The sequence below is a fragment of the Chironomus tepperi genome, unplaced genomic scaffold (assembly GCF_022539635.2).
Source record: "Chironomus tepperi strain 1889 unplaced genomic scaffold, CSIRO-AGI_Ctep_v1 contig_123, whole genome shotgun sequence".
In the NCBI taxonomy this organism is placed as follows: Eukaryota; Metazoa; Arthropoda; class Insecta; order Diptera; family Chironomidae; genus Chironomus; species Chironomus tepperi.
In genome coordinates, this window is record NW_027226245.1 from 1,375,468 (window position 1) to 1,387,227 (window position 11,760).

At 37.5% G+C, this 11,760-nt stretch overlaps 1 protein-coding gene across 1 annotated transcript in view; it reads right to left on the reverse strand.

The window, feature by feature from the left end:
- Positions 1-11,333, reverse strand: part of LOC139087474 (insulin receptor substrate 1-like) — a 198,899-nt gene extending 187,566 nt beyond the window's left edge. Inside the window, exon 1 of the mRNA XM_070636282.1 lies at positions 10,739-11,333. The gene's annotated coding sequence lies outside the window, so the exon portion shown is untranslated. The remainder of the gene's footprint in view (positions 1-10,738) is intronic.
- Between the last annotated feature and the right edge of the window lie 427 nt (positions 11,334-11,760).

Genomic DNA, 11,760 nt, shown 5'->3' on the forward strand with positions numbered 1-11,760 from the left:
TGAAGCATTTACGGGTGAAATTATTAGCTGAGATTTCTTTTTTGGGGTTATTTGAAGGGGACAATTGTCATTTTGACTGGATATGAATTAGGTCGTTTTGGGACGATTTGTCTGTCCGTCAACCGGTCAGTCTTTCAGACCGTCAGGGTCCGACATTGGATGTCAGATTTTGTCAGAGTCTTTCAGAATCTGTCAGAGTCCTTTAAAGTCTGTCAGAGTTCTTTAGAGTCTGTTAGAGTCCTTTATAGTCTGTCAGAGTCCTTTAGAGTCTGTCAGAGACCTTTAGAGTCCATCAGAATCCATCAGAGTTTGCCAGAGTCTATCAAAGTCCTTTAGAGTCCTTTAGAGTCCTTCAGAGTCTATCAGAGTCCTTTAGAGTCTTTCAGAGCCCTTTAGAGTCTGTCAGAGTCCTTTAGAGTCTTACAGAGTCCGTCAGAGTCTGTCAGAAACCTTCTGAGTCTGTCAGAGTCTGTCAGAGTTCTATAGAGTCTGTCAGAGTCCTTTAGAGTCTTTTAAAGGCTTTCAGAGTCCTTTAGAGTCTGTCAGAGTCTTTTAGAGTCTGTCAGAGTCTTTCAGAATCTGTCAGAGTCTTGAGAGTCCATCAGTCCGTCAGTATGTCAACCAGTCACTCAACCAGTAGCCCAATCCTACTTAATCCATCTCAGATGCGTCTCATTCCCTTACATACCCAATACTTCTCTATTCTATCTTCATTTCATACCGATATCACCTTTAATGCATTTCATTTATGACGTTAAATTGAGAAAATAAGAAGAGTAAGAGCAACAAGACATAGCAATAGGAATAAAATCCTATTTCTCGGTCCATTTTAAAATATATATCTAAAATCTACACATTTTCCATTTCTTAAATGGATTTTTTTTTTTGGGTGAGCATTTTTATTTCTTCATGATTTCTTTTTACCTGCACGCCTCAAAAAAAAATGATCAAAAAAAAGTAAGGAATAAGAAACATTTCATGCACAGACACCCTCCAGTCTCAAAACATTACAACATTGAAATTTTTTTGTGTATTTACTTCCACGTTATGTGTCTGTTACATATTTCTATACATATATATTACACACAAAAACTACACAAAAAGGAATGAAAGAAGGAACTAGAAAAAAAAAAACTTCTAATTCGATTTACATTTTTTTTTTGAGGCATTGCGTGTGTGTATATGGATATACGGTTGTCGAACCCTTCGATTTCAATATAATTTAACTTTTTATTTATTCATGCAACATCAAAAACAAAGAAATGGTTTTGAGTGATGAAATTGTGGGAAAGGAAGTGATGGGTTTGAAGGCGCATTTTTTGTAGGAAGGCGTGCAAGGCTGGATTGTTGAAAATTTTGAGACTAAATCGAAATCATTGATATTGTAAATTAAATGTACTGTTCAAAACTGATTAATGCCCTAACAAACAAGCAAATGTTTAATGAGCATCTTACTGTACCTTAGTGAGCATGCTCATTGGTACTGTAAGATGTTAATTGAGCATATGCTCGTATGTTAGGAATAGTTTACGGCAGAGGTTAAAGTCAACTAAAATTTTAAATGGAGTCAAATTGACTTGAGTCGACTTTTTCATACAAAATTCAAGTTGACTTCGAGCTCTGGTCAATATTTGAATCAGCCATCAATAGCTTTGCACTCAATTAAATATCGTAAGGACACAGGTTTGATTCCCGATCAGCATTAGCCTTAATAGAATAGAGAAAATGTGAATGTTGCAAGATTTGCGTTGACCTGGACAATCCTGTTTGCAGCATTGCAAAGGTGTGAGGAAATGTGAAGCATTTACCGTCGTTCCTTAAGGCACAGACACTATCCAGCTTGTCATGTTTGGTACCAGTAGAATGGAGATGACCTGATATTCCAGCAATACCAAATTTATCATCTAAGAGTCCGTTTAGACGTTTAAAAAGCTGATCCTGGACGTATGGAAAGGCATAGAACTTGAAAAATTATCCATGCCAAGTTTCGAACCCATGATCGCTATTTTATGCAATCATTAAGTCCCGAAGATTGAACCACAATGCTACCAACCCACTTCAACTCACTAAAGTTCATATTGCATCCATCAAAGGACAATCTAAGCGATAGAACCAGCTTCGGCGACTCCTGTGGAAGGTCATAGGTCACAACTGATCTATACGACCAGCGAAGTATGTAAGTAAGTAAAGGACAATCTGCCAAACTACTACTACACAAAAAACTTCCCATACCTAACCACAAAACCCCAGCTAAAACAGTAAAGTATGAAATTTTATTTTTCCCATTATTTGAGTATAATTTTACTGATAGTTTTATTCCAATTTTCATTTTAACTCAATTATGATTATTTTCAGTGAAAACCGAAAAACAAATTTGTTCGGCAAACCCGATTTTTATGTGGGAGCAATAAGAAGTGGATATTTTTATTACGATTCCTGTACGAGTTATGTGTACATGGACTATTGAAATTGTAGATTTTTTTTTATTGATAAAATTTTTTATTAGTCCGTCTTTTAATTTCTTTTTATATTTTCGGGAGGAGAAAATTGAAAGCAATCAAATTTTCTCAAGTTTTAAGACGTTCTTTTTTTTATTGTCTAAAACATGAAAAAAAGTATAATTCTCAATTAGTGGCACTGAATATCTGTAAAGATCCATAAAAACTTTATATTACTTTTTCATCTCTGATCTTCGTTTCTTGTTATTATTTTTTTTTTTTTACATAAAACTTGCATTTATTAATTTAATGTTATAAGTTTATAATGGTTCATGAAAGGTTATATCTTAATATCACACGTAACGGAAGATTATTTTTCTATTTTACTCATCTCTGGATGCTGTAAATTGCTATATTTGGTTGGTGATAAATAAACATTAACTTTATTATCTATTTCAACTCTATAAATTGCAATAGCTTTTTATCATAAATTCTCATAATAAAAATAAAGTTTTTGTTTGTTAATAAAAAAAATAGTTTTTTTTTCTCAATTTTAAAACTCATTAAAGGTGGGGAGTTGATGATGTCTGCAGTTTATTTAGTTTATAAGCAGTTAAGTGACTTGCTGGTTGAATTGATGAAGCGTTTTTTTTTTAATTTTGGTGTGGTAACTCAAAGGACGGCGGGTAAAATCGAACCATTTTCAAATTTGCAGCATTGCATTTGGTATTGGCAATTGGCAAGCGGAAGCCGGCGATAGAACTTAAAGCTGGCATCTGAGTAAGGTCACAGTTGCTCTGTGTTTCGTTCACTAAGTGCTTACTCAAGTGGATTTCATCAAGATAATCAGAATCGACTTCGAGCTCTGTTTAAGGCAAGCTAACGTCCACTTGATAACTAATTCTAACGTATTTTTGCTCCTTTGAGCAGCATCATTGTATTCCCCACAATGCTCTGAAAGTCAACAAACTTCTTTTTGTCTGAATTTCTCCACAATTGGAACAAAAACTTCTTTATTTTAAGTTTCAAGAACTCCTTTTAACAATTTTAATTTAATAATATTTTTCACATGAAATTTTCATTCAGTCTTAGTCCTTTTTGTTGAGTCTGAAATGAGTCTGATACCTTTGATGATTGTGAAGATATTGTATCTATTATTAATATCCAGATTCTATTGAAATTGTCTGCTTATTGTTGAATTTGTGATGCTCGGAAAAAAGGGACTTTTTTGGTTACCATTTTTTTTATCTATAAATTTCAGTCTGTTACATCAATTATTAACATCGATGACAATAGTATAAAAAAAAAATATTCAGAAATTTCACACTGTCTGGCTTACGATCAAGATAAACTTCCTGCATTTTTCCCACTTAAATGTTTTTAATATTCTATGCCATATTGAACCTGCATATGCATGCAGTATGTACATCTATGATTATGAGAGTTCATTCACCTCGACATTTGTCAATTCATCCATCATCCCCTCATGCATGCATGCATGCAATCATTCTTTGTCTCTTTAAACAACACAAAGCAATTTTCAGTGGAAAAAAGAAGAAGAAAATCTTTATTAGAATTTTTTTTGTTTTTAATTTCAGCTCTTTTTTGCTTCCAGAAATGAAATATTTTATTGTGTAGTGTGACTGAAATGTAGGTCAGAAATTTTGTTCCTTCTAGCCATGCTGTTGATTCTTTATTGTTTTATTATTTTATGAATTATATGGAAAATTATGATGATTAGGGGGAATTTTGGTACTTTTAAGACTATGGCTTGCTCAGATTCTGTTCGATCTTAATTCAGATAAGCATGTCAATTAGTTTCTTACTGGATATGTCCTACCATTTAAGGAGGACAACTTGACATAATGTCTTGTTCAGGATCTAGTTAATAAATAGACCTACGGTCGATTAATGACATATTTTACGATATGTTCCGAAGAAAATGACATTAGTCGTCCGAATGTCTAATTATTAACTAGCTCAAATAGCACAAGTCGATTGATCGATCCAGAATCCGGTACCAGATCAGCGTATCTCTAGCATGGTATCGTGATCGATTCAGAGACCAAGTTAGAGTCGATTCTAGAACTTGGAGTCGATTCAGACACCAAACTAGAGTCACGTCGGCCTGGGGTTAGATTTTTGATGTGATTTGTGGTTTCTTGTTAGGTATTATGTCAAACTGTCCACTTGGTACCTTAGAGTAATCCAAATCTTAAGAGGATTCTTAGCATATTTTGATATTTAAATTCTGCAAGCAAAGACCCAGCGATCATAGATTCTTGAATTTTCGGAATTCTAGGTATAAAAATCCAGATATTCCAAGCCAGCACACGAGTTAGTTAGGACATCGGTACAACACCGTATTTACAGTAGGTTGAGAATTTGACGTGATTACACAATGATTAGTTAGTCATTGTTTTGCTGCAATGTGCCACTGGAGCTTATTGTCACTTAATAAACCTTTATTCAATTATATAATTCAATAACCCAAAAAAATTCACTTTATCACCGTCAGTCAGGTATTATGTCCTATTATGTCCCCATTACAATTCATACCGATAAACTTATAAATCTCCTTCAAAATTCAATTCAGGAAACCTTACAATAATTGAATCAACAGAAATTTTCCAAGTAAAACATAATATCCAAATCCAAACCAATGCCATTGTCAAGGCATCCTACACAAATTTATCATCAAAAATCAGATAATGTAAAATTGCCGACAAAAAGTTCAGCAAAGAAACAATCGTAAAAAAAAAGATCAATAAAGAAATAAAATTCAATGTGAGATCAATATGAAAATTGGATAATATAAGGAGGACCTTCCTCTACATGGTGTGCATTGATATAGAAAATTTTTTTCCTCCTTAACTTATAGACTAAGTTTAATAGCAAGCAGGAGGCATAAAAAAGGTAAGTTTGCCATTTATTCCAGCAAAAAAAAAATTTATCATGAATTATTTGCTTGACACTTTTTTTTTTACTTCCCCATTCTCACTTTTGTCCTGCCTTTTTATGTGCGTTTCGGTATGTGCCATACATCCCTTAAAAGGATACCTTTTGAGACACACATTTTGTGTATATATATCTGTGCATCTACCTTCATTCCAATTTATTTCAATACAAATATCAAATATATTACAGAACTAGGGTACGAGAACAAAGAGTAAATCTGTACAGTATGTAGGAACACATGGAAAGCAAAAGCAAGCACATATAAAGAATTTATGGCAAAATATTTTCATTTTTAGTGAAAACTATGAAAAAAAAAACGTGAAGATATACATATTGTAGATGTGCGTCTATTATATCTCGTACAAGTCAGAGTAGCACGCGTGGAAAGCATAAATCTAGATTGTAAAATATTTTTATGGCCTACTACTCTTAAAATGAGCCTTCCTTTATGGATTTTTTTTTCTTCTTTCTTCTTCTCTGTGTCGTCTTTATTTATTTATAATATTTTCAGCGCATTTTCACTATTTTTTTTATTTGGGACAGATTTATAGTTTTGTGGTGAGTTTAGTTGGGGATTTTAGTTGTTTTGTGAGGGAATTTTGAGTGTAATTGTTGAATGAATGAGAATTTAGATGAGGATGAGTTTGTAGACAATGCTTGCCGTCTTTTTACATCATAATTGTTCAAAATATTGAGCTATTATGCAGTAGAATTCAAAATATTTCAAAATTATTTTTCGAAGTGAGAAAAAAATTTCAAATTTTCAAAAATTGTTTCTTTGCTGAATGAGTCTCTGCTGATTTTGAATCATATAAAGTCGTTATTTTGAAATTGCTTACTTATTAGGAAATCCCTTCAAAAATGCTGAATTCTTTCAAATTTCATGATTTATTTAGATTTACCCAGATTACTTATTATTCCCACAACCGACTGACACACATTCTCAGCAGTAAAAATCTTATTTTCTCATACCATCAACAAGGATATCCATAAAATTAAGTCATTAATTTACTATAAAATTTCTCCATCCCCATTATGCAGCACACGCATCAACCCATTCATTAATTGAAATAAAAAAATATAATTTCAGTGATACGGAAGCATACAATCCCTTTGATCTTCCATTTTTTTGTTGTTGCTGCTTAATACAATATTTTTTATATTCACACCGTTTTCACGTGTGAATGTATTGAATTTGTTCAGATTTGAAAATCAGTTTTTTGGATTTTTCAGCCAAACTAAGCATAATGGCAAGTTATGCTCTATCGCAAAAAGTTTGTGCCTGGAATTCCACACCATAATCAAAAAACAGAATTGAAATTGGTTAAGGCATTGCTGAGAAAATCGAAAAATTCGCTTTCTGTAAGCAAGCAAACAAACAAGCAAACAAACAAGCAAACAAACAAGTTAATCAGCAAGAAATCTCAATAACGAGACATCGTAGAGACTTCTAGTTTTTTGCAAACGATCCGTGTTGCTCTATAGAAGAGCTGATTAGTTTTTGGGCATGCTAGGAGCAGCCGTTGCTTCTAAAAAAGCAAAAAACTTTCGTTTTCATACAAAATTTCAAAATCAATGTTTTCTATGATTTTTGAAACATTGAACATTGTATGAAAATTGATTCTGCAAATATGTGCCAAGCGAAGTTTGATCTACTCACTGGAGCCTGATCCCTCAAACATTCGCCTACCCGCTGGAGCCTGATTCCTCAAACATTCGCCAAGCGAAGCTTGGCCTACCCGCTGGAGCTGGATTCCTCAAACATTTGCCAAGCGAAGCTTGGCCTACCCGCTGGAGTCTGATCCCTCAAACATGTGCCAAGCGAAGCTTGGCCTACCCGCTGGAGTCTAATCCCTCAAACATCTGCCAAGCGAAGCTTGGCCTCTGGAGTCTGATCCCTCAAACATGTGCCAAGCGAAGCTTGGCCTACCCGCTGGAGTCTGATTCCTCAAACATGTGCCAAGCGAAGCTTGGCCTACCCGCTGGAGTCTGATCCCTCAAACATCTGCCAAGCGAAGCTTGGCCTACCCGCTGGAGCCTGATTCCTCAAACATGTGCCAAGCGAAGCTTGGCCTACCCGCTGGAGTCTGATCCCTCAAACATGTGCCAAGCGAAGCTTGGCCTACCCGCTGGAGTCTAATCCCTCAAACATCTGCCAAGCAAATTTGGCCTACCTGCTGGAGTCTGATCCCTCAAACATGTGCCAAGCGAAGCTTGGCCTACCCGCTGGAGCCTGATTCCTCAAACATTCGCCAAGCGAAGCTTGGCCTACCCGCTGGAGTCTGATCCCTCAAACATTTGCCAAGCGAAGCTTGGCCTACCCGCTGGAGTCTGATCCCTCAAACATGTGCCAAGCGAAGCTTGGCCTACCCGCTGGAGTCTGATCCCTCAAACATCTGCCAAGCGAAGCTTGGCCTACCCGCTGGAGTCTGATCCCTCAAACATGTGCCAAGCGAAGCTTGGCCTACCCGCTGGAGTCTGATTCCTCAAACATGTGCCAAGCGAAGCTTGGCCTACCCGCTGGAGTCTGATCCCTCAAACATCTGCCAAGCGAAGCTTGGCCTACCCGCTGGAGTCTGATCCCTCAAACATTTGCCAAGCGAAGCTTGGCCTACCCGCTGGAGTCTGATCCCTCAAACATGTGCCAAGCGAAGCTTGGCCTACCCGCTGGAGTCTAATCCCTCAAACATCTGCCAAGCGAAGCTTGGCCTACCTGCTGGAGTCTGATCCCTCAAACATGTGCCAAGCGAAGCTTGGCCTACCCGCTGGAGTCTGATTCCTCAAACATGTGCCAAGCGAAGCTTGGCCTACCCGCTGGAGTCTGATCCCTCAAACATGTGCCAAGCGAAGCTTGGCCTACCCGCTGGAGTCTGATCCCTCAAACATGTGCCAAGCGAAGCTTGGCCTACCCGCTGGAGCCTGATTCCTCAAACATGTGCCAAGCGAAGCTTGGCCTACCCGCTGGAGCCTGATTCCTCAAACATTGCCAAGCGTAGCTTGGCCTACCCGCTGCAGCCTGATTCCTCAAACATGTGCCAAGCGAAGCTTGGCCTACCCGCTGGAGTCTGATCCCTCAAACATTTGCCAAGCGAAGCTTGGCCTACCCGCTGGAGCCTGATTCCTCAAACATTCGCCAAGCGAAGCTTGGCCTACCCGCTGGAGTCTGATCCCTCAAACATTTGCCAAGCGAAGCTTGGCCTACCCGCTGGAGTCTGATCCCTCAAACATGTGCCAAGCGAAGCTTGGCCTACCCGCTGGAGTCTAATCCCTCAAACATCTGCCAAGCGTAGCTTGGCCTACCCGCTGGAGTCTGATCCCTCAAACATGTGCCAAGCGAAGCTTGGCCTACCCGCTGGAGTCTGATTCCTCAAACATGTGCCAAGCGAAGCTTGGCCTACCCGCTGGAGTTTGATCCCTCAAACATCTGCCAAGCGAAGCTTGGCCTACCCGCTGGAGTCTGATCCCTCAAACATGTGCCAAGCGAAGCTTGGCCTACCCGCTGGAGCCTGATTAATCAAACATTTGCCAAGCGAAGCTTGGCCTACCCGCTGGAGCCTGATTCCTCAAACATTTGCCAAGCGAAGCTTGGCCTACCCGCTGGAGCCTGATCGCTCAAGCATTTGCCAAGCGACGCTTGGCCTACCCGCTGAAGCTTGATCCCTCAAACATTTGCCAAGCGAAGCTTGGCCTACCCGCTGGAGCCTGATTCCTCAAACATTTCCAAGCGAAGCTTGGCCTACCCGCTGGAGCCTGATCGCTCAAGCATTTGCCAAGCGAAGCTTGGCCTACCCGCTGAAGCTTGATCCCTCAAACATTTGCCAAGCGAAGCTTGGCCTGCCCGCGAGACTATTTATTGGACGGTGTGAATATATCCGCATTGGGTTTCTACCCGATACACTAGTTACTACAGCATTTCACTCTCGTTGCGTGTATGCCTATACATAAAAAGGATTTTAATCAAATTTTCTTTTTTTTTTCATTCTCATTCAGTTTTTGCCATGCCGCTCTTTTTTGTTCATCTCTTCCAGGCATCTTTGACTGGATGTATACGTATGAACATCTGATAATGTCTGTACGAAACTGCAAATGACTTTTCTATCTATTTCGATTTATCTTTAAGGACTGATTCATTGTCTAGTTGATTTTTTTTTTTTTTTGTTGTTGGGATATATAAAGTGAAAATAAAAACAGACTGGATTGACAGTGAGTATTGAGCGGTGTGGGAAGAAGTGTCACAAATTTCGAAGTGCGATTTATGATAAGAATTTGATGTCTTTATCGGAATTGTTAGGATCAAATTGAGTTAAAGGATGAAGTGTTTTTTGGGAGAGGGTGGGAGTGAGGAGAGTTTTGGGTGTAATTAAGTTGCATTTATTTGACATTTTACTTATGGCTATAGAACCGAATACCCTAACAGGCAAAGAACATTGCTTTAATATTCAGTAACTCTTGCAGTTGCTCTCTCTTGGCAACTCTTGTAGATAAGGCAAAGGACATCAAGCGTTAGCGTCAGTTATATACGCTAATTGAGAGAGGCCATGGATCACAGATGATCTGTACAGATCTAGCAAAATAAATAAAAGAAGACAGCATTCATTGGCTTATTCAGAAGAGGAATTAGGATCAAAACCCATCTTTTTGGACAGAATTCTTTAATTTGTTAAAGTTTTTCATGAAAAATGCACAGAAAAATCCTCAATTTTTTTAGGTTTAAGCAAAAGCAGTCAAAATACCACCAAAACCACATCCAGAAGTTACACTCCAGACACCATTTTATATTGATAATTGTCAAATTACAGCAATATTCATGCTCCAACGAACTCCTAAGTCACACAATGAAGGACCACTTCATTTAGTCAAGCCTAAACCTAGTTTGATCTTAGGAAATCGAATGGCAGTGATTCTCCAACATTGAGTAATGTCTAGGTTCCTTTAACCCAGTGTTGCGAAACCTGTGCGCCATGGCACACTAGCCTACTGCCAAAATTGTTTGAAAATGTCATCAACCGTATGTTTTATGTAATTTAGGTTTTTTTTTTATACCATTAAGGTGTGCAGTGCCACAAAATTGATTCGACATCATTACTTTTAACAGAGTATGATTGCACTATACTAGTCTTGGACTGGTCAAATAAAGTCTCAGTATTTTTTAGAAATATTTACAGCAACAAAACTGCTAGAAATTTCGCATAATCAAGGTCAATGTATCTTTAAACCCCCATACACATATAAGGACATACGTATATTATCAGCAAAATATTCCTTGCAATTATATCCCCAATTAGCACCTTCGATACATTATCTAGTTCATCAACAAAATAACAAAAAAAAAAAGTCCTTACCTTAAATTCTTTGTTCCTTTCTTCAACTGACTTTCTCCTTTTTCATATTCACACAAAATTGTGTGAATATATTGTTTTTTGTTTTACAGAAATCTACTTTTTTCGATTTACTGCCTCAGCCTTGCCGAATTATAAAAAAAGTTCGGTCATTCAAAGTTTGTGCTTCGTATTACCTATCAAATGGTAAAAACTCCTTCATGATTGGTGCTTCCAGTGCCGAGAAATCGCAAAAAATCACGTTCTGTCCTTTAGCAAGTTAGTTAGTTTCCGCGAAAACTCAATTTTAACACAAAGTTAAGACTTCCGGTTTTTTCTATCGATAGATATTGGTTATCACACGAGCTGTATAGTTTTTGGGGTCATGAGATGCATCCACTGAGGCACAAAATGCAAAAAACTGAAATTTTTTCCCTAAATATTAGCCGCTTATTCCAAAACACGTGTTTTAATAAACGATTATTTCAAAACATATTTTAATTTGGTGAAAAAAAAAATTTAGTGAACTGGATCTCACTGGATCTCATTTTGAAGGTCTAGAAGTGGACTGGATCCTACTGGATCTTGTTTTTATGTATCTAGAAGTAAAATGGATCCTACTGGATCTTGTTTTAAAGGTCTGGAAGTGAACTGGATCCGACTGGATCTTGTTCCTCCCCTTGGTGCATATAAAAAAATTTTTTTTCTGCATAGGGAATCTTCTATATCCTATGAAAAACCATCCAAAAAGTTTAAAGTCATAATCACAATTAATAAAGTCATAATCACAAATAAAAATTTAGTCCACTGGATCTTACTGGATCTCATTTTGAAGGTCTGGAAGTAGACTGGATCCTACTGGATCTTGTTTTTATGTATCTAGAAGTAAAATGGATCCTACTGGATCTTGTTTTAAAGGTCTGGAAGTGAACTGGATCCGACTGGATCTTGTTCCTCCCCTTGGTGCATATAAAAAAATTTTTTTCTGCATAGGGAATCTTCTATATCCTATGAAAAACCATCCAAAAAGTTTAAAGTCATAATCA